The sequence below is a fragment of the Oncorhynchus keta genome, unplaced genomic scaffold (genome assembly GCF_023373465.1).
Source record: "Oncorhynchus keta strain PuntledgeMale-10-30-2019 unplaced genomic scaffold, Oket_V2 Un_scaffold_938_pilon_pilon, whole genome shotgun sequence".
NCBI classification, from domain to species: Eukaryota; Metazoa; Chordata; class Actinopteri; order Salmoniformes; family Salmonidae; genus Oncorhynchus; species Oncorhynchus keta.
The window spans coordinates 400168-421064 of NW_026291017.1; the positions used below are offsets into that span (position 1 = coordinate 400168).

At 40.6% G+C, this 20897-nt stretch overlaps 1 pseudogene; it reads left to right on the forward strand.

The window, feature by feature from the left end:
- The first annotated feature begins 5 nt into the window (after positions 1 to 5).
- On the forward strand, positions 6 to 15475 carry LOC118372377 (uncharacterized; annotated as a pseudogene).
- Positions 15476 to 20897: the final 5422 nt, after the last annotated feature.

The following is a 20897-nucleotide window of genomic DNA, read 5'->3' on the forward strand; positions in this document are numbered from 1 at the left end:
AGCTTATGTCACAGAGAGGCACACACACAGTGGACAAGGTGAGTAAGTGACTGAGGCTGTGTGTGTCAAATGCAGTGATTTATTTTAGACAAATAACATTTCACATTTACATAATATATCCCAACCAGAATGTAAAGGCGGGATCAGTCAGCGGCGGCTTCCCGCATGCGCGATCCATTTGCAGTCTGGACGCAGAGGGGTGAACATCTCCTGCTCTGACTACAGCTGGGAGGGACTGCTGCGCCAGGACTGGGCCGCCTGTGAGTGCTTCGGGGGACGGGGTTGGGGCCCACGGCAGCACCCGCTGCTCATTGAGAGGAAGAACGATACGTGCATTCATGTCAGAGTCTCCAAAAGTCTCCAATAACAACGGAAAAAGTCGCTAGTCATTTTTTGGGGCAAATGTGTCGCTAGAGGGGTCTGAATACTCGCTAAATATAGCGACATAGTCGCTAAGTTGGCAACACCGGGTAGCTAACAAATTGTCAGCCAACATCTGAAAAGTTATGAAGCCACGCCCATTTCTGAACAATTGCATTATGGACACTAAAGGCACGGAAATAATGTCCACTGCATGTATTTAAACATTTTTATTATTAAACAGTAAAATGCAAATCATGAACATAATAGCCAGAGGGATTCCACAAAGAAATGAGAGAGAAAAAATAAAATAAAAACTCAATTCAAATAGACATGTAGCGAATACATTTTTTACATTTTGTTTTGTATACGTTTTAATGACTAAATAGTTTTCCAAATAACATTAAGAAAAGGGGCTTTTTCTTCATAAATTTCGATTTGAATATGATACATTTTCCTAATAAAATAGAGATTTATGACATACTCATGTTCAATTGTGGAATCAGTGTAGTAAAATGATATGTCAAACTTGGAAATTTCAATAGTTGTAAAACTATATCTTGGCCTCAAAATGCATGCATCAGGCCAGAACACTTCACTATATAAACAATGACAGAATAAGTGTTCAATAGACTCAGTTTCTAGTTCACAAGAACTGTATTCATTGGTAACATCAGGTATATATTTAGAAATCAAGCTATTACACAGAGAATCTATGGATAATCTTAAATCTCCTTTACTTTATTGGTCACCATAAATGTGCGTGGAGTGAGCCAAGCATGGTGCCAGTTTACATCAAACGATGAAGCCCAACAAAATATTGCAGAGGGAATACACTTCCTGTAGAAAATATCCCTTAATAAACGATTGTTGAATTTCGTATCTAGTAGACCTATGCCATTCACCTGGATATCGCTTATCATCGTAGATATTCCAAAATATGCTTTATTCTGAAGTAAAGTTTTTATCCCACTAGGTATAACTTTAATAACAGTGTCATATTCCTTGCTTGAAACCTCAAAGTTGTATCTTTCCATAGATTCTCTCCGCGTAAATAGATTCCCACTAATATTAACTAATTGGCTGACAAGGACAATGTTTTTCGAGAACCAGTTACGGTAAAATAACATGTTTTTTCTATGTAATATCAACCCATTGTTCCATATAAAACATTTATGAGGTGAAAAGTTGTGTTTATACAGCAAAGCCCAGCACATTAAAGCCTGCTTGTGAAAAGTCGCCAATTTCACAGGATGTTTACCCAAAATATATGGGCGTTGTAGTAAAAAATTAAGCCCTCCGAACTTCTGAAAAACAAAATGATGTATAATATTCCAGAAACTATGAGGATGTTTTATGTACCTTTTAACCCAGTTGACCTTTGATATCTGATTGAAGAGAGTGAAGTCTAAGACATTTAGACCGCCATTACAAACCCTGTTGGTGATAACATCTCTTTTTATCTTATGTGGCTTGTTTTTCCATATGAAGTTGTACAATAGCCTATCTAAGATACAGCAAGTGGATTTGGGAATGTCAATAGATGAAAAAAGATAGCCCCTCAGCTTTGGATAAAAGCCCCATTCCTTGAAGACTTAAATCCCTCCCTAACCATGAGGATAATTCTTTTTTTTGACAGATTCAGTTACAGGGTTCAAATTAAGATCATTCACAGCCTTAAGATTTTTGGTGGGTTACAGTATAACACCAGCTTCAGATTATTAGATATACAGCGCCCTTTCATGAACCCTGATTGACATTCATCAATCAGATCATTCAAGCAAGGCTTTAACCTTTTTGCAAAGATTAAGGCTATAATGTTGTAGTCGTTATTTAGGAGTGTGATTGGACGCCAATTATCAATATTTAAGAGATCCTTGTGTGGTTTAGATATAAGAGTAATAACCCCTTGCTTCAGAGAGGCAGGTAGTTCTCCCTTCTTTATAGTCTCATTAAAGGTTTCAAGTAAAAATGGTGCTATTTCTTCAGAGAAGGTTTTGTAAAATTCAGAGGTTAATCTACCTGGAGATTTGTTCTTTTTTATCTGAGCAACCCCATACTGGATGTCCGTAATGGATAAATCTTGACAACAAAACCGATTTTAAATTGTTCTCTAACCAAATTAACATTCTCTACAGAATCAAGGAGATCCTTAGAGTCACTCAAATTGTTATCTAAGGAGCAAAAATTCTCATAAAACTTAGTGGTAAAGTCTGATAACAACTCTCTATCCTCAGTGGTAACCCCATTAATCTTACATTTCTGAAGTGTGTTGAGTTCCCCTCTACTCTTTTCCAAATTAAAAAAGTATCTACTGTTCTTTTTGCCTTTTTCAAGCCATTGTTTTCTGGATGTTTGTTTTCTGGATTCTGTAAATCATTCAATTTAGCTTTCTCATTAAGATCAAGATGCTCAATCTCTGTGATATCAGCAGTTGTCTTAGAGTTCAGCTACCTCACATCTCCTTCTTAAAGAAAGCCGTTTTCCATAAGTAATACAGGCTGAGCAGATTTTACATTTCAGCAGTTCCCAATATTTCCCAAATTCTGCATTAGATGTAGGTAAAATCCAGTAAACAGAAATTAGATTCTTATTCACATTTTTCATCATGCAATAACAATGAGTTATTTAATTTCCAATAACCACCAGAGTATTTCTTATCATCATTACTGCACATTCTTACAGTCAACCATATGACTTTATGATCCGTCAGGACTGCAGGAAGTATTTTTACCTCTACAGTGTTGGGCTCAAGACTAGAGGTTATCGCCCACAAGTCAATTCTTGATTGTAGAGAACGATCTCTATTACTCCATGTGTATTGTTTCTCTCCAGGGTTTTTAACTCTCCATATGTCAATTAAGTCCAGGCTTTGGCAGAACTTCACCAACTTGTTCACAAAAATGTTAGGCCTATGGGGCAATCTTTCAGTCTCATTAGAATAAACCATATTCAAATCTCCACCAATTATAATCTGAATGGATGGACTTCCTCTAGAAGTACATTATTTGGAGGACGAGAACAGTATCCATATACATTACACAACACAAATAATCTGTCCATGTGGTTGATGACCGCTACTAGCCCAATGTCCATTGGAGTCCATTTGAGTGAACAAAAATGTCCCTTTGAAATTGTGTGATAAAATTGCAACCCCAGCTGAATGATTAGTCCTGTGGGCCAAAAAAATGGCACTGATTTTCCCAATAATTATAGTCCTCTTTGCATTAATGTGTTTCTTGAATGAAAATCAACACCTGCGTTGCAGTCCTTACAAAACATAAAAAAAGCTTTTCTCTTCAACAGGTTTCGTATCCCCGTGGCATTGATTGACATAAACTTCAAGTCCATATATAAAGAATAGAAAGAAAAATCAGATGCAATCTCAACTCTACCCTCTCTGTAAAAAGTTGCTTTGTGTATGTATTAACAGAAATCTTAACTTAACTTAAACAATAACACCACAATTCAAAACTAGAACGCTCATTTTGCAGTGGGGGAGGAGCTACCTTGTAAACCTACTGACAGAACAAATCACCCCGGTCGTATTTCTTTTCCTTCGTGAAAAAGGCTCGGATTCCCCTGTAGTATCCACCCTTTCCTTGATTTCGGACCTGTTGTACAAGGCCACAATTTTGCCTTTGCTGCCTTGTCTGCTGCAGTCAGGTCCTAACCGAATCTAAATGTTATCTATCAGAAATGCGCTTTCGTTTGATTTCTTCCAAAGAGTATCTCTCGCTGTGCGAAAAGCAAACTGGATGATGATCGAGCAGCTGATGTTGGCATCTTGCTTCTTCCCAATACGATGAGCGACATCCACAGCCATATCCGCAGCCGACGTGAGCAAGACATTTAAACGTGTTAACCCTCGCAAGGCTGCAGGCCAAGATGGCATCCCTAGTCGCGTCCTCAGAGAATGTCCAGACCAGCTGGCTGGTGTGTTTACGGACATATTTAATCAATCCTTATCCCAGTCTGCTGTCCCCACATGCTTCAAGAGGGCCAGCATTGTTCCTGTTCCCAAGAAAGCTAAGGGAACTGAGCTAAATGACTACCACCGCGTAGCACTCACTTCCGTCATCATAAAGTGCTTTGAGAGACAAGTCAAGGACCATATCACCTCCACCCTACCTGACACCCTAGACCCACTCCAATTTGCTTACTGCCCCAATAGGTCCACAGACGATGCAATCGCAATCACACTGCCCTAACCCATCTGGACAAAAGGAATACCTATGTGAGAATGCTGTTCATCGACTACAGCACAGCATTTAACCATAGTACCCTCCAAACTCGTCATCAAGCTCTGTGCAACTACGTCCTGGACTTCCTGATGGGCGCCCCCAGGTGGTGAGGGTAGGTAACAACATCTCCACCCGGCTGATCCTCAACACGGGCCCCACAAGGGTGCGTTCTCAGCCCTCTCCTGTACTCCCTGTTCACCCAGGACTATGTGGCCATGCACACCTCCAACTCAATCATCAAGTTTAATCAAGCCTACCACACTACAGTGGTAGGCTTGATTACCAACAACGACGAGACAGCCTACAGGGAGGAGGTGAGGGCCCTCGGAGTGTGGTGTCAGGAAAATAACCTCACACTCAACGTCAATAAAACAAAGGAGATGATCATGGACTTGGAGCACCCCCCTATCCACATCGACGAGACAGTAGTGGAGAGGGTAGAAAGTTTTAAGTTCCTCGGCGTACACATCACGGACAAACTGAAATGGTTCAACCACACAGACAGCGTGGTGAAGAAGGCATAGCAGCGCCTCTCAGGAGGCTGAAGAAATTCGCCTTGTCACCAAAAACACTCACAAACTTTTACAGATGCACAATCAAGAGCATCCTGTCGGGCTGTATCACTGCCTGGCAACTGCTCCGCCCACAACCGTAAGGCTCTCCAGAGGGTAGTGAGGTCTGCACAACGCATCACCGGGGGCAACCTACCTTCCCTCCAGGACACCTACACCACCCGATGTCACAGGAAGGCCATAAAGATCATCAAGGACAGCAACCACCCGAGCCACTGCCTGTTCACCCCGCTATCATCCAGAAGGCGAGGTCAGAACAGGTGCATCAAAGCTTGGACCAAGAGACTGAAAAACAGCTTCTATCTCAAGGCCATCAGACTGTTAAACAGCCATCACTAACATTGAGTGGCTGCTGCCAACATACTGACTCAACTCCAGACATTTTAATAATGGAAAAATTGATGTAATAAATGTATCACTAGCCACTTTAAACAATGCCACTTCATATAATGTTTACATAGCCTACATTACTCATCTCATATGTATATACTGTACTCTATACCATCTACTGCATCTTGCTATCTTGATGTAATGTATCACTAGCCACTTTAAACAATGCCACTTTTATATGTTTACATATCCAACATTACTCATCTCATACAGTGGGGAGAACAAGTATTTGATACACTGCCGATTTTGCAGGTTTTCCTACTTACAAAGCATGTAGAGGTCTGTAATTTTTATCATAGGGACACTAACTGTGAGAGACGGAATCTAAAAGAAAACATTGTATGGTTTTTAAATAATTAATTTGCATGACATAAGTATTTGATACATCAGAAAAGCAGAACTTAATATTTGGTACAGAAACCTTTGTTTGCAATTAGAGAGATCATACACTTCCTGTATTCTTGACCAGGTTTGCACACACTGCAGCAGGGATTTTGGCCCACTCCTCCATACAGACCTTCTCCAGATCCTTCAGGTTTTGGGGCTGTCGCTGGGCAATACGGACTTTCAGCTCCCTCCAAAGATTTTCTATTGGGTTCAGGTCTGGAGACTGGCTACGCCACTCCAGGACCGTGAGATGCTTCTTACGGAGCCACTCCGTAGTTGCCCTGGCTGTGTGTTTTGAGTCGTTGTCATGCTGGAAGACCCAGCCACGACCCATCTTCAATGCTCTTACTGAGGGAAGGAGGTTGTTGGCCAAGATCTCGCGATACATGGCACCATCCATCCTCCCCTCAATACGTTGCAATCCTCCTGTTCCCTTTGCAGAAAAGCATCCCCAAAGAATGATGTTTGCATCTCCATGCTTCACGGTTGGGATGGTGTTCTTGGGGTTGTACTCATCCTTCTTCTTCCTCCAAACACGGTGAGTGGAGTTTGACCAAAAAGCTCTATTTTTCTCTCATCAGACCACATGACCTTTTCCCATTCCTCCTCTGGATCATCCAGATGGTCATTGGCAAACTTCAGACGGGCCTGGACATGCGCTGGCTTGAGCAGTGGCACCTTGCGGGCGCTACAGTGTGTTACCAATTGGTTTTCTTTGAGACTGTGGTCCCAGCTCTCTTCAGGCCATTGACCAGGTCCTACTGTGTAGTTCTGGGCTGATCCCTCACCTTCCTCATGATCATTGATGCCCCACGAGGTGAGATCTTGCATGGAGCCACAGACCGAGGGTGATTGACCGTCATCTTGAACTTCTTCCATTTTCTAATAATTACGCCAACAGTTGTTGCCTTCTCACTAAGCTGCTTGCCTATTGTCCTGTAGCCCATCCCAGCCATGTGCAGGTCTACAATTTTATCCCTGATGTCCTTACACAGCCCTCCGGTCTTGGCCATTGTGGAGAGGTTGGAATCTGTTTGATTGAGTGTCTGGACAGGTGTCTTTTATCCAGGTAACGAGTTCAAACAGGTGCAGTTAATACAGGTAATGAGTGGTGAATAGGAGGGATTCTTAAAGAAAAACTAACAGGTCTGTGAGAGCTGGAATTCTTGCTGGTTGGGAGGTGATCAAATACTTATGTCATGCAATAAAAATGCAAATGAATTACTTAAAAATCATACAATGTGATTTTCTGGATTTTTGATTTAGATTCCGTCTCTCACAGTTGAAGTGTACCTATGATAAAAAATTACAGACCTCTACATGCTTTGTAAATAGGAAAACCTGCAAAATCGGCAGTGTTTCAAATACTTGTTCTCCCCACTGTATGTATATACTCTACTCTATACCATCCACTGCATCTTGCCTATGCTGTTCTATACCCTCACTCGTTCATATATTTTTTTATGTACATAATTTTATTAATTCCTTTACATTTGTGTGTGTAAGGTAATTGTTGTGAAATTGTTAGGTTAGATTACTCGTTGGATATTACTGCATTGTCGGAACAAGAAGCACAAGAATTTCGCTACACTCGCATTAACATCTGTTAACCATGTGTATGTGACAAATAAAATTTGATTTGATATCCATCGTGGAAGTCCGGTGCCACACGGTTACAGATATCTCTTACTGTGTTTAACAGTTTTGCTTCCGTCCCTCTTCTCACCACTATCTGGGCTCGAACCAGGGACCCTCTGCACACATTAACAACTGACACCCACGAAGCATTGTTACCCATCACTCCACAAAAGCCATGGCCCTTGCAGAACAAGTGGAACAACTACTTCAAGATCTCAGAGTGAGTGACGTCACCAATTGAAAAGGTATTAGCGCGCACCCTGCTAACTAGCTATCCATTTCACATCGGTTATACTCAACCCCCCCTTTTGACCTCCTCCTTTTCCGCAGCAACCAGTGATCCGGGTCACGGCACCAATTTAACAGTATAGCTTCCGCCCCTCTCCATGCCCCTACCTGGGCTCGAACCAGGGACCCTTTGCACACATCAACAACTGACACCCACAAAGCGTTGTTACCCATCGCTCCACAAAAGCCACGGACCTTGCAGAAGAAGTGGAACAACTACTTCAAGGTCTCAGAGCAGGTAACGTCACCGATTGAAATGCTATTAGCGTGCACCCCGCTAACTAGCTATCCATTTCACATCAGTTACATATGCGCTTCACATTCTCACCCTGGTCCTCCGGGACACCATAAAGCTGTAGCCCCCACCTTCTCCGGTATCGCTCTGCTTCCGATAAGCGCACTTGCATGTCTGCAATGATCTTCTCCTGTGCAGTGCATTTCTCAGAAGTAGCAGTGTTTGCAAGTTTAAGCTCTTCGATACTATTGTATGCATGATTCAGAGGTCTCGAGGTCAATGATTTTTTATGTGTTTTTGCGTGTCATTTTCTCCAGACCATCGGCTCTTTTGTTTATCTTTGCAGAGACAGCATCGATTATGTTGACCTGGAGTTCCCGCAAAGACAATTCTTTCTGTGACTTGGGTGCGGGACTATTGACTGGATTTTCAGAATTAACCAAGTGTCCAGAGTCCTCCATTTCAGGTGGCGGTTTTTCTCCGATATATGAGTGCTCAGCTAGCAATTGCCTTCTCCTCCCTTTGATCTTTAGCACATTATTTTCTTCCATTTTTCCAAGTTTCAGATCAAATTAGCGGTCAAGTAAGCGTTGTTCTCTATTGTGTTTACTATAAGCCAAGTTCTGTTACATTTATGTAAGTTTGAGAGGGATAAAAGTTAAGGTTACTCGGAGCAAGCTAAAATCTCATCTGCACTCGCCGCCACTCGCCGCCATCTTCCAAAGACCCCTCCACTGAATTATACTTCGTATTTTGGCGAATTTAGAACATTATAAATCTAACCACACCGTTAACCATATCCCTAAACTTAAATGAAAAAAAAAACATTTTTGTTTTCATTAATTATTACAATATAGAAATGGTTATTTTTGTGGCTGTGGTAGATACCTTTGAAAAATAACGTGCGGGACTTCTTGGACGCAGTATCCAGTTCTCCATAGTGGCTTCACAGCGGTATGAACTAGCCACATACCTGTTAGCTAGCATGGCTCATTTTAACCTAATGAATTAAAGTATCTTTACAAACTATCAACAATAACAATATGTCTAGGCTGACGCTCATCAGTACATGCTTATATCTGTGTCTGGCGCGCACTGTGTTCTCCGGAACAGGTAAAAACCCATGCCTATGAATAACAATTTGACGGGATGGGATGAACTAGGCTAGCATTGATTCTTACAGGATGGCTATAGAAGAAAATACAACTATTGGTAGGCTACAATTTTGTCGAATTTGTGATACTGCACTGAATAAATAACCTAAGCCAAATGGCAACTTCTCCGGGTGCGTAATATTTCATGTGGGAGTTTCAGAAAAGCAAACTACATCCAACTAAGCATATATTCTCTATTCATAGCTGATGTGGCAGTAAGAATAAAAGCGCATTCTGAGAACAACACAGTCAGGAGCATGGGAAGTATCGGCAGTCAGCGCGAATAAAGGATATTGAAATGGCGTCAGGGCTCACCTCAGAGCAAAACCAATAGACTACATTGTTCATATGTATAGGCCTACCATTAACTACCATTAAATAAGCTGTACAGTGGATTCGGAAAGTATTCAGACCACTAAATCTTTCCACATTTTGTTACTTACACCCTTATTCTAAAATGTATTTAAATCGTCGCCCCCCCCCCCCTCATCAATCTACACACAAAACCCCACAATGACAAAGCAAAGGAGGTGAAAAACTGAAATACCACATTTACATAAGTATTCAGACGCTTGACTCAGAACTTTGTTGAAGCACCTTTGGCAGCGATTACAGCCTTCAGTCTTCTTGGGTATGACACTACAAGCTTGGAACACCTGTTTTTGGGGAGTTTCTACCATTCTTCTCTGCAGATCCTGCCAAGCTCTGTCAGGTTGGATGGGGAGCGTCGCTGCACAGCTATTTTCAGGTCTCTCCAGAGATGTTTGATCGGGTTCAAGTCTGGGCCACTCAAGGACATTTAGAGACTTGTCCTGAAGCCACTCATGCATTGTCTTGGCCATGTTCTGTTATAATCTCCACCCGGCACAGCCAGAAGAGGACTGGCCACCCCACATAGCCTGGTTCCTCTCTAGGTTTCTTCCTAGGTTTTGGCCTTTCTAGGGAGGTTTTGCTAGCCACCGGGCTAGTACACCTGCATTGCTTGCTGTTTGGGGTTTTAGGCTGGGTTTCTGTACAGCACTTTGAGATATCAGCTGATGTACGAAGGGCTATATAAATAAATTTGATTTGATTTGATTCTTGGCTGTGTGCTCAAGTCAGGTCCTGAGTGCTCTGGAGCAGGTTTTCATCAAGGATCTCTCTGTACTTTGCTTTGTTTATCTTTCCCTCGATCCTGAGAAGTCTCCCAGTCCCTGCCGCTGGAAAAACATCCCCACTACATGATGCTGCCACCACCATTATTTACCGTACGGATGATGGCAGCTTTCCTCCAGACGTGACACTTGACAGTCAGACCAAAGAGTTCAATCTTGGTTTCATCAGACCAGAGAATCTTGTTTCTCATGGCCTGAGAGTCCTTTAGGTGCCTTTTGGCAAACTCAAAGCAGGCTGTCATGTGCATTTTACTTAGGAGTGGCTTCCGTCTGGCTACTCTACCATACCAAAGACATATTCAGTCCCACCTGGATCTCTCTCTCAATTATGTAATATGTTTTACCCCCTACACCACTTTCAATAACTTCGTAGAACAGTCCTGTATGCCAAATAGAATCAAATGGTTTTTGGAAGTCGATAAAGCAAGCATATATTTTGGTGGACATGTTTATCTATCAGGGTGTAAATATGATCAGTCGTGCAATGTTTTTGTACAATTCCAATTTGGCTTTTACTCAAGACATTGTGCTTAATAAGGAAGTTTAGAACTCTTGCATTTATAATAATACAGAAAACCTTCCCCAGGTTACTGGTGGTGTAGTGGTCCTTCTGTGGCTCAGTTGGTAGAGCATGGCGCTTGTAACGCCAGGGTAGTGGGTTCGATTCCCGGGACCACCCATACGTAGAATGTATGCACACATGACTGTAAGTCGCTTTGGATAAAAGCGTCAGCTAAATGGCATATATACTGTTCACACAAATGCCTCTAATTGTTAGGCTCAAATTTGTCTCCGTTATTATAGATTGGAGTTATGAGTCCTTGATTCCAGATGTCAGGGAAATAACCTACACTCAGGATCAAATTAAACAGTTTTAATATAGCCAATTGAAATGTTGCACTAGTGAGTTTGAGCATCTCATTTAGGGTGCCATCAGGTCCGCATGCTTTTTTAAATTTGAGGGCCTGAAGTTTCTTTTAGAGCTCCTGGTCAGTAATTGGGGAGTCCAATGGATTTTGATTGTCCTTTATAACTTCTCATGAATTTGGCATTGTTCCGCGTTTCTGTCAATTTGAACGGTGTTGTAGAGTGTTTGTTTTAAAATGGGTTGTCCATATGTCACCATTCTGTTTCGCTAATTCTTCAGGTTTTTATTTATTTTGTATTTTTTCCAATTTTGCCAGAAGTTGTTTGTGTTTATGGACTCCTTAATTAGTGTCAGCTGCTTGCTGTTGTACTGTGCTCTTTTGGTTCTGAGTGTATGTTTATAGAGTTTTAAAGTCTCACAGTAATGAAGGCGTAATTCACCATTATTTGGGTCTCTGTGCTTTTGGTTGGATAGTGTTCTAAGTTTTTTTCCTTATAATTTTACAATCTGCATCAAACCAGTTGTCATCTGTGGTCTTTTTTGTTTAGTTTATCAAATTCAGTTATTCTTTTGCCTGAATATATATATATATATATATATATATATATTATACAGTTGAAGTCGGAAGTTTACATACACCGTAGGCCAAATACATTTAAACTCAGTTTCACAATTCCTGACATTTAATCCTAATAAAAATATACTGGGTCAGTTAAAATCACCACTTTATTTTAAGAATGTGAAATGTCAGAATAATAGTAGAGAGAATTATTTATTTCAGCTTTTGTTACTTTCATCACATTCCCAGTGCGTCAAAAGTTTACATATACACAATTCATATTTGGTAGCATTACCTTTAAATTGTTTAACTTGGGTCAAAAGTTTTGGGTAGCTTTCCACCACAAGTTGGGTGAATTTTGGCACATTACTCCTGACAGAGAGCTGGTGTAACTGAGTCATGTTTGAAGGCTTCCTTGCTCGCACACGCTTTTTCAGTTCTGCCCACACATTTTCTATAAGATTGAGGTCAGGGCTTTGTGATGGCCACTCCAATACCTTGATTTTGTTGTCCTTAAGCCATTTTGACACAACTTTGGAAGTATGCTTGGAGTCATTCTCCATTTGGAAGACCCATTTGTGACCAAGCTTTAACTTCCTGACTGATGTCTTGAGATGTTGCTTCAATTTATCCACATAATTTTCCTCCTCATGATGCCATCTATTTTGTGAAGTGCACCAGTCCCTCCTGCAGAAAATCCCCTCCACAACATGATGCTGCCGCCCCCGTGCTTCACGGTTGGGATGGTGTTCTTCAGCTTGCAAGTCTCCTCCTTTTCCCTCCAAACATAACGATGGTCATTATGGCCAAACAGTTCTATTTTTGTTTCATCAGACCAGAGGACATTTCTCCAAAAAGGACGATCTTTGTCCCCATGTGCAGTTGCAAACCGTATAGTCTGGCTTTTTTATGGCGGTTTTGGAGCAGTGGCTTCTTCCTTGCTGAGCGGCCTTTCAGGTTATGTTGATATAACACTTGTTTTACTGTGGATATAGATACTTTTGTACCTGTTTCTTCCAGCATCTTCACAAGGTACTTTACTGTTGTTCTGGGATTGATTTGCACATACCAAAGTACGTTAATTTCTAGGAGACAGAAGTGTCACCTTCTTGAGCGGTATGACGGCTGCGTGTTCCCATTTTGTTTATACTTGCGTACTATTGTTTGTACTGATGAACGTCGTACCTTCAGGTGTTTGGAAATTCCTCCCAAGGATGAACCAGACTTGTGGAGGTCTACAATTCTTTTCTGAGGTCTTGGCTGATTTCTTTTCATTTTCCCATGATGTCATACAAAGAGGCACTGAGTTTGAAGGTAGGCCTTGAAATACATCCACAAGTACACCTCCAGTTGACTCAAATTATGTCAATTAGCCTATCAGAAGCTTCTAAAGCCATGACATAATTTTCTGTAATTTTCCAAGCTGTTTAAAGGCACAGTCAACTTAGTGTATGTAAACCTTTGACCCACGGAATTGTGATACAGTGAAGTATAAGTGAAATAATCTGTCTGTAAACAATTGTTGGAAAAATTACTTGTGTCATGCAGGAAGTAGATGTCCTAACCGACTTCCCAAAATTATAGTTTGTTAACAAGAAATTTGTGGAGTGGTTGAAAAATGAGTTTTAATGGCTCCAATCTAAGTGTATATAAACTTCAGACTTCAACTCTATGTGTGTGTGTGTGTGTGTGTGTGTGTGTGTGTGTGTGTGTGTGTGTGTGTGTGTGTGTGTGTGTGTGTGTGTGTGTGTGTGTGTGTGTGTGTGTGTGTGTGTGTGTGTGTGTAAGATAATGTACCATATATGAACGCTATGTGCACTGCAACTTCAAGTTAGAAGCGCAGCCGCCAAGTGGGATTCATATAAAAGAAAAACGCATGGCAATCTGAAATCATAAACAACATTATGGAGGGATGGACAATAGCTTTAACACGCTCTTCCTATTGATTTTCAACATGGAAAATCAGAATGATTTTAAACAACGTCTATGTGGTTTTCGTTGAGAAATAAGGACCGCACCATTCTTATTCGTACTTCTAAAAACCTGTTTTCACTTTGTCAATATTGGATATTGTGTGTAGATTAATGAGAAGAAAAAAGTATTTCTGCAATTTTCGAATAAGGCTGGCTGTAAAGAAAATTTGAGGAAATGGGAAGGGGTCTGAATACTTTTCGAATTGTTGGCATAAAAGGTGAAGGTTTATATTTCACTTTAACAGGTTACATATTTTTACCCTAACCATAACGTGTTTCCCTGGATACATTGATACCCTGATACATTTTTACGATCAGCATAATTGTAAAGTGGGAGGTGAGCTCGTGTTGAAACCAGAGTCCACAGTGAGTGACCCCATCACAAGCATCACATGGAAGCATGGGAAGAACAAGGTGGCAGATTGGGACAAGGTTTTGGTTGTCTGGATATTTATGCTCCATTCCTAAACCGTGCAACCCTGGGCAATACTTCTGGAGAGCTGAGAATCAGTGGATTGATGAAAACAGACACTGGAGTTGATTCTGTGGAGTTTAACAGTAAACTGCTTGAAAAGACATAAACACTATCTGTTATCAGTAAGTGTGCCTGTGTGTGTGTGTGCCTGTGTGTGTGTGTGGGTACATGCGTGTGTGTGTGGCGGGCACAAAACAGCAGGCTTTGCAATGCCTTACAAGCACTTTCCTCTATTTACAGAGGCAGTCCCCAAACCCACAATCACTTCTTTCTGTTACTCCAACAAAATCTCCTGCACTCTGACCTGTGAGAGCAACACCACTGATGCTGAACGAGTCACCTACAGCTGGAAACGGGGAGAGAGGGGGCGTGAGAGGTCGTAGGAAAATGGCTGATTGTCTCTAAGAGCGACAAGGGCCAATCAACCAACAGTTACAAGTACATCTGCAAGATGAAGAACTCTACTGGAGAAGAGGAAGTCAGTGAGCCAGTTGGAGAGGTGTTTGGTTCAGGTGAGTGGACACTCATAAGTGTGTTACAGTCTTATGTATTGGTATGTTAGTAACACTGCTAGTGTTGTAGGACATTTTTAATGCTGCGCTATGTTGAATTCATGATCCATTTCTTTCAACATATCAATACAGAATGCGTTTTCATTTCAGAGCCTTCTGAAGTCGGTGGTGGTGGGATTGTTGTTGGTGTTGTCGTTATCATTGTAGCGCTTGTTGCCATTGTCATAACAAGTAAGAACAGCACATCTATAGTAACAGATCACTGCACATGTACATAGTTGTGAATCAGAGATTGACATAACAGCAGCAACAACAGTGAGCTGTGCCCTCTGAAGGGGATACATGTTGTACCTGTATTTATAGTAGTGTTCAGATGTGCAGGTACTGTGTGCCGGTTGTTTATTGGTGCTCTCAGAAAAGATGGCTTCTAATTGCAACTTAAGCATGTCATTGTTGGTGAAGTCATACTCAATAGCTGAAAGAATATTAATGCATAGTTGTACTTTGAGGTTATAAATATTTGTATTTTTACTCCCCAGTTTGGTTGCTGCTTCACCAAAATGTTAGACAATGTGATTTAATTTAAACGCTTTAAGCGTCTTAATAATGTCTTCAATTTGTCTCTTTTTCATCTCAGTATCCAAGTCAGCTGGATTGACCTTTTGAGCAAGGTTTTTTGTGGATTGTGTGGTAAGTGTTACCTTAACTAGACTGGTCCATATTCAACCTGCTGACAGGGTCCCCAAAGTAATACAAACACAACATTATTAATGTACTGTACTATATACACATACTTCCATGCACTGCACACATTTCCTCACAGCACAGGACCAAAGTGTTGTTTTTGTCCCATTTCAGAAATCCAGAAACCTGTTTTAATTTCATTAGGAACCTTTGCCCACTGTGTGTGTGTGCAGTGGTGGAAAAAGTACTCAATTGTCATACTTGAGTAAAAGTAAAGATACCTTAATAGAAAATGATGTCCAAACAAACACGAATGCCACTCAGTAAATTAGTACTTGAATAAAAGTCTAAAAGTGGAAAAAGTACTTAATTGTAATACTTGAGAAAAAGTAAAAGTAAATGCTATACATCAAATTCCTTATATGAAGCAAACCAGACCAGACAGCAGAGTTTTCTCAGTTTTCAACACTGAGACATAATTTACAAATGCAGTATTTGTGTTTAGTGAGTCCGCCAGATCAGAGGCAGTAGGAATGACAACGCATTATATTGATAGGTGTGTGGATTGGACCATATTGTTGTCATGCCTGAGCATTCTAAATGTAATGAGTACTTTTGGGTGTCAGGGAAAATGTATGGAGTAAAAAGTACATTATTTTATTTTTGAATGTAGTGAAGTAAAAGTAAAAGTTGTCACAAATATAAATTGTAAAGTACAGATACCCACCCCCAAATTAAGAAACGTTTGAAGAATGAAGAAGAAAATAAATAGAAGAAAGTGTGTGTGTGTGTGAGAGTGTGACTGCACAGCAGTAATCTCATCATAACTTTCTGCAAACTTAAAGGGAAAATATATCCTAAATTCAAGGAACCTTTTCTAAACCAATGTTGAGGACCGTAAGGGAGAAGATAAGGAGCATTAACTGTTATTATAAGCAATTTGTACGTTACTTTTCACAATGATAATTATTTATAATAATAATAATAGGCCTTTAATTTGTTACATTCACTGCTAAAATGGGCTAAAGTTGACCGCCAGGCAATTTTAATTTTAAAAATCATCAGCGACTTCGCGAATGGTGGTCCTCAAGCTGTTGTCGATGATCTGGTGTTTCCAGTGTTGCCAACTAATTTTCAGGAGAAGTTGCTAGAGGCAGGTCGATTGGTTGCTAAATGACGTTGTGATGTCATTGCGTGATGACGTAATTTAAACATTTTACCTTTATTTAACCAGGCAAGTCATTTAAGAACAAATTCTTATTTTCAATAACTGCCTAGGAACAGTGGGTTAACTGCCTGTTCAGGGGCAGAACGTCAGATTTGTACCTTATCGGCTCGGGGGTTTGAACTTGCAACCTTCCGGTTACTAGTCCAACGCTCTAACCACTAGGCTACCCTGCCACCCCCATAATAACGTAACACTGCGTCATTACTTAGAATACACAATAACGTTACTCATATTGACTGGCCCTCTCTGCGAAAAATATGATTTTACATTTGTTAGTTTAGATTTGTTTGTTTATTGTCATATATTTTTATTTGTAAAAGTAATATAAACAACACATGTTATATGATCACATGTTTTTATTTTTAAACACAACACATTGGATTATTGAATAATTACACATTATTGAACAATTACATTTGATTTATTTTCTTTTTAACTAGTAAACCTCCACATTCTTAACAATGATAGTTTTAAGCAGTGTATTGGTAGTTAGTTAACATGCTACCTAACTGATCAACAATTATAGGTACAAGCTAATAACAAGGTATATATGCTATCTTATTGAATAAGCAACTTATCTCAAATAATGATGTCTGCACTAGGCACTAGGCATCTCTCTCCAGGTTGTTGTGCTGCTTGGCTGGCTAGCTGCTCAATGGTTTCCTCCAGACTTTGACTTGACCACACTCATTTGGCTGAACAGCCGTTCAACCTCCGCATTTGAGTGTGGAGAGAGCAGAGAGTGCAGCTTTGCACAGTTCTTCAAATGGATTTGACCCGGAAGAATCCGTGTAGTTATTGACTTCACTCCAAAACTCGACTGTATTTTCCCACCTAAAGTCCCACCTAAACAGATAGATGTTTCCCCATTGGGAAACAATTTTATCTTGTTTGGGGCTGGTATCCCAGTAGCTCAGCTACTTTAATCATTTCAGTGTTGCCTTTATTGTGCTTTAGTGTTTCCTTAACACTGAACAAGGCCATGTTTCACAAGGCTTCTAGGTTGTCTGGGAGCCTTGCTTGCAGCTCCTTGCTTAATGCAACAATGTAGTTGATGCACTGTCTCCGAATTACCTTTTTGTCCTCTGGCGCAAGACTGAGTTGGTACACCGTGCTCTCTAAAAGGTACCCAAGGTATGGTAATGGACTGAGATGTCCATCAATGGCATCCTTCAGGACATCCATTTTTGCCATAGGGTCGACTACTCTGCTCCAAATTGATGTTAAGAGGTGTACCAGATTGCCCAAAAGCTTGACAGGATAATAATAATATATGCCATTTAGCAGACGCTTTTATCCAAAGCGACTTACAGTCATGTGTGCATACATTCTACGTATGGGTGGTCCCGGGAATCGAACCCACTACCCTGGCGTTACAAGCGCCATGCTCTACCAACTGAGCTACAGAAGGACCACAGAAGGATTTGTTTGATCTCCCTCAAATGACTTCACTGCAACTTGTATGTCAGACAGGATTGATTTCAAGAATGAAGAATGTCAGGTAGACATAGTTGGTCTTGTCCATGTAAGTGGCGTGGAGCACATCCACCATGTAGCAATGCTCACTGGCCTTGGTCACCTCAAAGTGGAGTTTCAGTTCTTCCCACTGGCTCAATATACGAGTTACCACAGGCTCAATTGATAGCCAACGTGTGGCACACATTTTGGTGATCTGCAGGGGTTTCTGGCCACAATTAATGGTAACATACACTGCTTTGTACGCCTTGCGCCGTTTTGGGGAAATGGAAAACCAGTTGTAGGTTTCCCTGATTAAGTACTCAACACTCCTAGGGATGGTTTCTTTGGATGCTGCACTGACAGACAATTGTAAAGACTGGCACACACAGCGGATGAGTATCGAATTGGGCAATGCACATTTTTCCTTTAAAATCTTGTGCACCCTGTTGTGCACCTCAGTCATCACAAACACATTATCAGTGCCAATACCCTGAAGATTCTCTTTTTTAAGGTTACACATCTCAAGAAACTCAACTACCGCCTTTACTATTGATCTGGCATCACCCCCCTCCAATTCAACCAGCCTGAGAAATGTGGTCACAACGGTTATTTTTTTTAGCACTGAAATACCGAATCACCACACCCAGGTATTTCGAGACACTGACATCAGTAGACTCATCCAAAAGGAGACTGAACTTCTCATCCCCCACATCTGATGATACCCTTTTGAGAAAACAAGGAGCCAGTACTCCCCTAATAATTTCTGTGCACTTGGTGCGGTGCATTTGGTAGTTTGTTGCTGCCACAGAATCTGAAAAGGCAGCTTTGCAAGCCATACCTAAATGGTGGCATGCTAGCATCTAACAATGCTCCGCAATGGCCATGGCCATAGTAGCTTCTGCACTTTTGCAGTTATCCACTTTCTTAACCAACTGTGGTAATGTAGACTGCGTTGTGGGGTTGTACGGTTTTGACGAGAACTATTACAAATTACTTTAATTTTAGTCTACGAAAATGTGACAAGAATTCCCCATGAGAATAATGGACATTCAATTTGACTTGAAACTCATTTTCATCTGTTTTGTCCATGTTACGGTCGTCGTATGGAGTGGACCAAAGCGCAGCGTGGTTAGAATACATTCTTCCTTATTTAATGAAGAACACTTAAACAAAAGTGACCGCTTTATAAACAATGTGCTAACGTGCAACATAACATAGAAAATAACCCACGAAATATCCAAAGAAGATGGCTGCCTAAATATGGTTCCCAATCAGAGTCAACAATAAACACCTGCCTCTACTTGAGAACCAATCTAGGCAACCATAGACCTACATAAACACCTAGATGGAAACAACCCCCCCCAGGCAAGGTATACTGTAGGGAGAGAGTATTGGTTGAGAGGAACCAGGCCTGAGAGGTAGAGCTCATTCTCATCTGCCTTGTAAAGAGGGAGAGAGCTCTGCAGTACTGAGATGTTGTATTACTAAGAGAGAGCTCTGCAGTACTGAGATGTTTTATTACTAAGAGAGAGCTCTGCAGTACCGAGATGTTTTATTACTAAGAGAGAGCTCTGCAGTACTGAGATATTTTATTACTAAGAGAGAGCTCTGCAGTAAGATATTTTATTACTAACAGAGAGCTCTGCAGTAAGATATTTTATTACTAACAACAGTGGTGCATGTGTATTTGTTTTAATACCTTAATATTAAAATAGTCTTTGTCAAATTCCTTTAAATTACCATCTGGTATATATCTAAGCATATCTGTTTTCACAATAGAATTTTGTCACCTGAATTTTTGGACTTTTTTCTCAAATATATCTGAACATTAATCTGTGATGTAATATTTATATATTTTCTATAAAGGAGTTGAGTTCCATATTGGATTCTGTTATTATGACCTCCATTCAAAAGGCACATCTTAGCTATCTTTGTAGCAGGTGCATGGTACCAACTGAATAACATGAGAGAGAAAAGAAGAAACCCGCACACTGCTCTTGGTAGTATCGCTGCATTTTATTAAGCTTAACGTATCGGCCTCGAGGTCTTCATCAGAGCTTTTAGGAGTGTTTTTCATTTGCTCCCTTATGTCGACATTGCTCCACCCACATCCTTTCAATGCAGCGAATGAGGTCGGAGTCGAGGGAAAATAAACGTGATACCAACTATAACAATGTTCATTTCATAAGTATTCTAATAAAGTGTGTACATAAAATGTATTAAACACTTATGTAAAACCACAATGAGGAAATCAACCTATAAAGTAAGTTTTCCTTGTGTACATACAGTGCAAGAAAAAAATGCAAGAGTAGGTTGAAGTGGTGGCATTAGTTCATGTTCATATTCAAGTACCATGCATTGGAATCTCATCATTCAGACCTTTTAGGAATAATGTCTGGAGGGAAAATCCAAAAACATATTATGTTACTCCCCTGTCTGATATCTTGACTTTCTCTATGCCACAAAATCTAAAGGTAGAAATGTCCTGTTTTTGGTCATTAAAATGTAATGAGACTGGATAATCCCTGTTGTTTCTCCTGATTGAACTTTTATGTTCACTAATTCTCTGTTTGAGAGAACGAGAGGTTTTACCTACATAGCACAGCCCACATGGACATTTTATCATGTAGATAACATGGCTGGAGGAGCACGTTATAATGTCATTTATTTGGAACCGTTTTCCTGTGTGGGTGGCAGAAATATTCACACTTCATAATA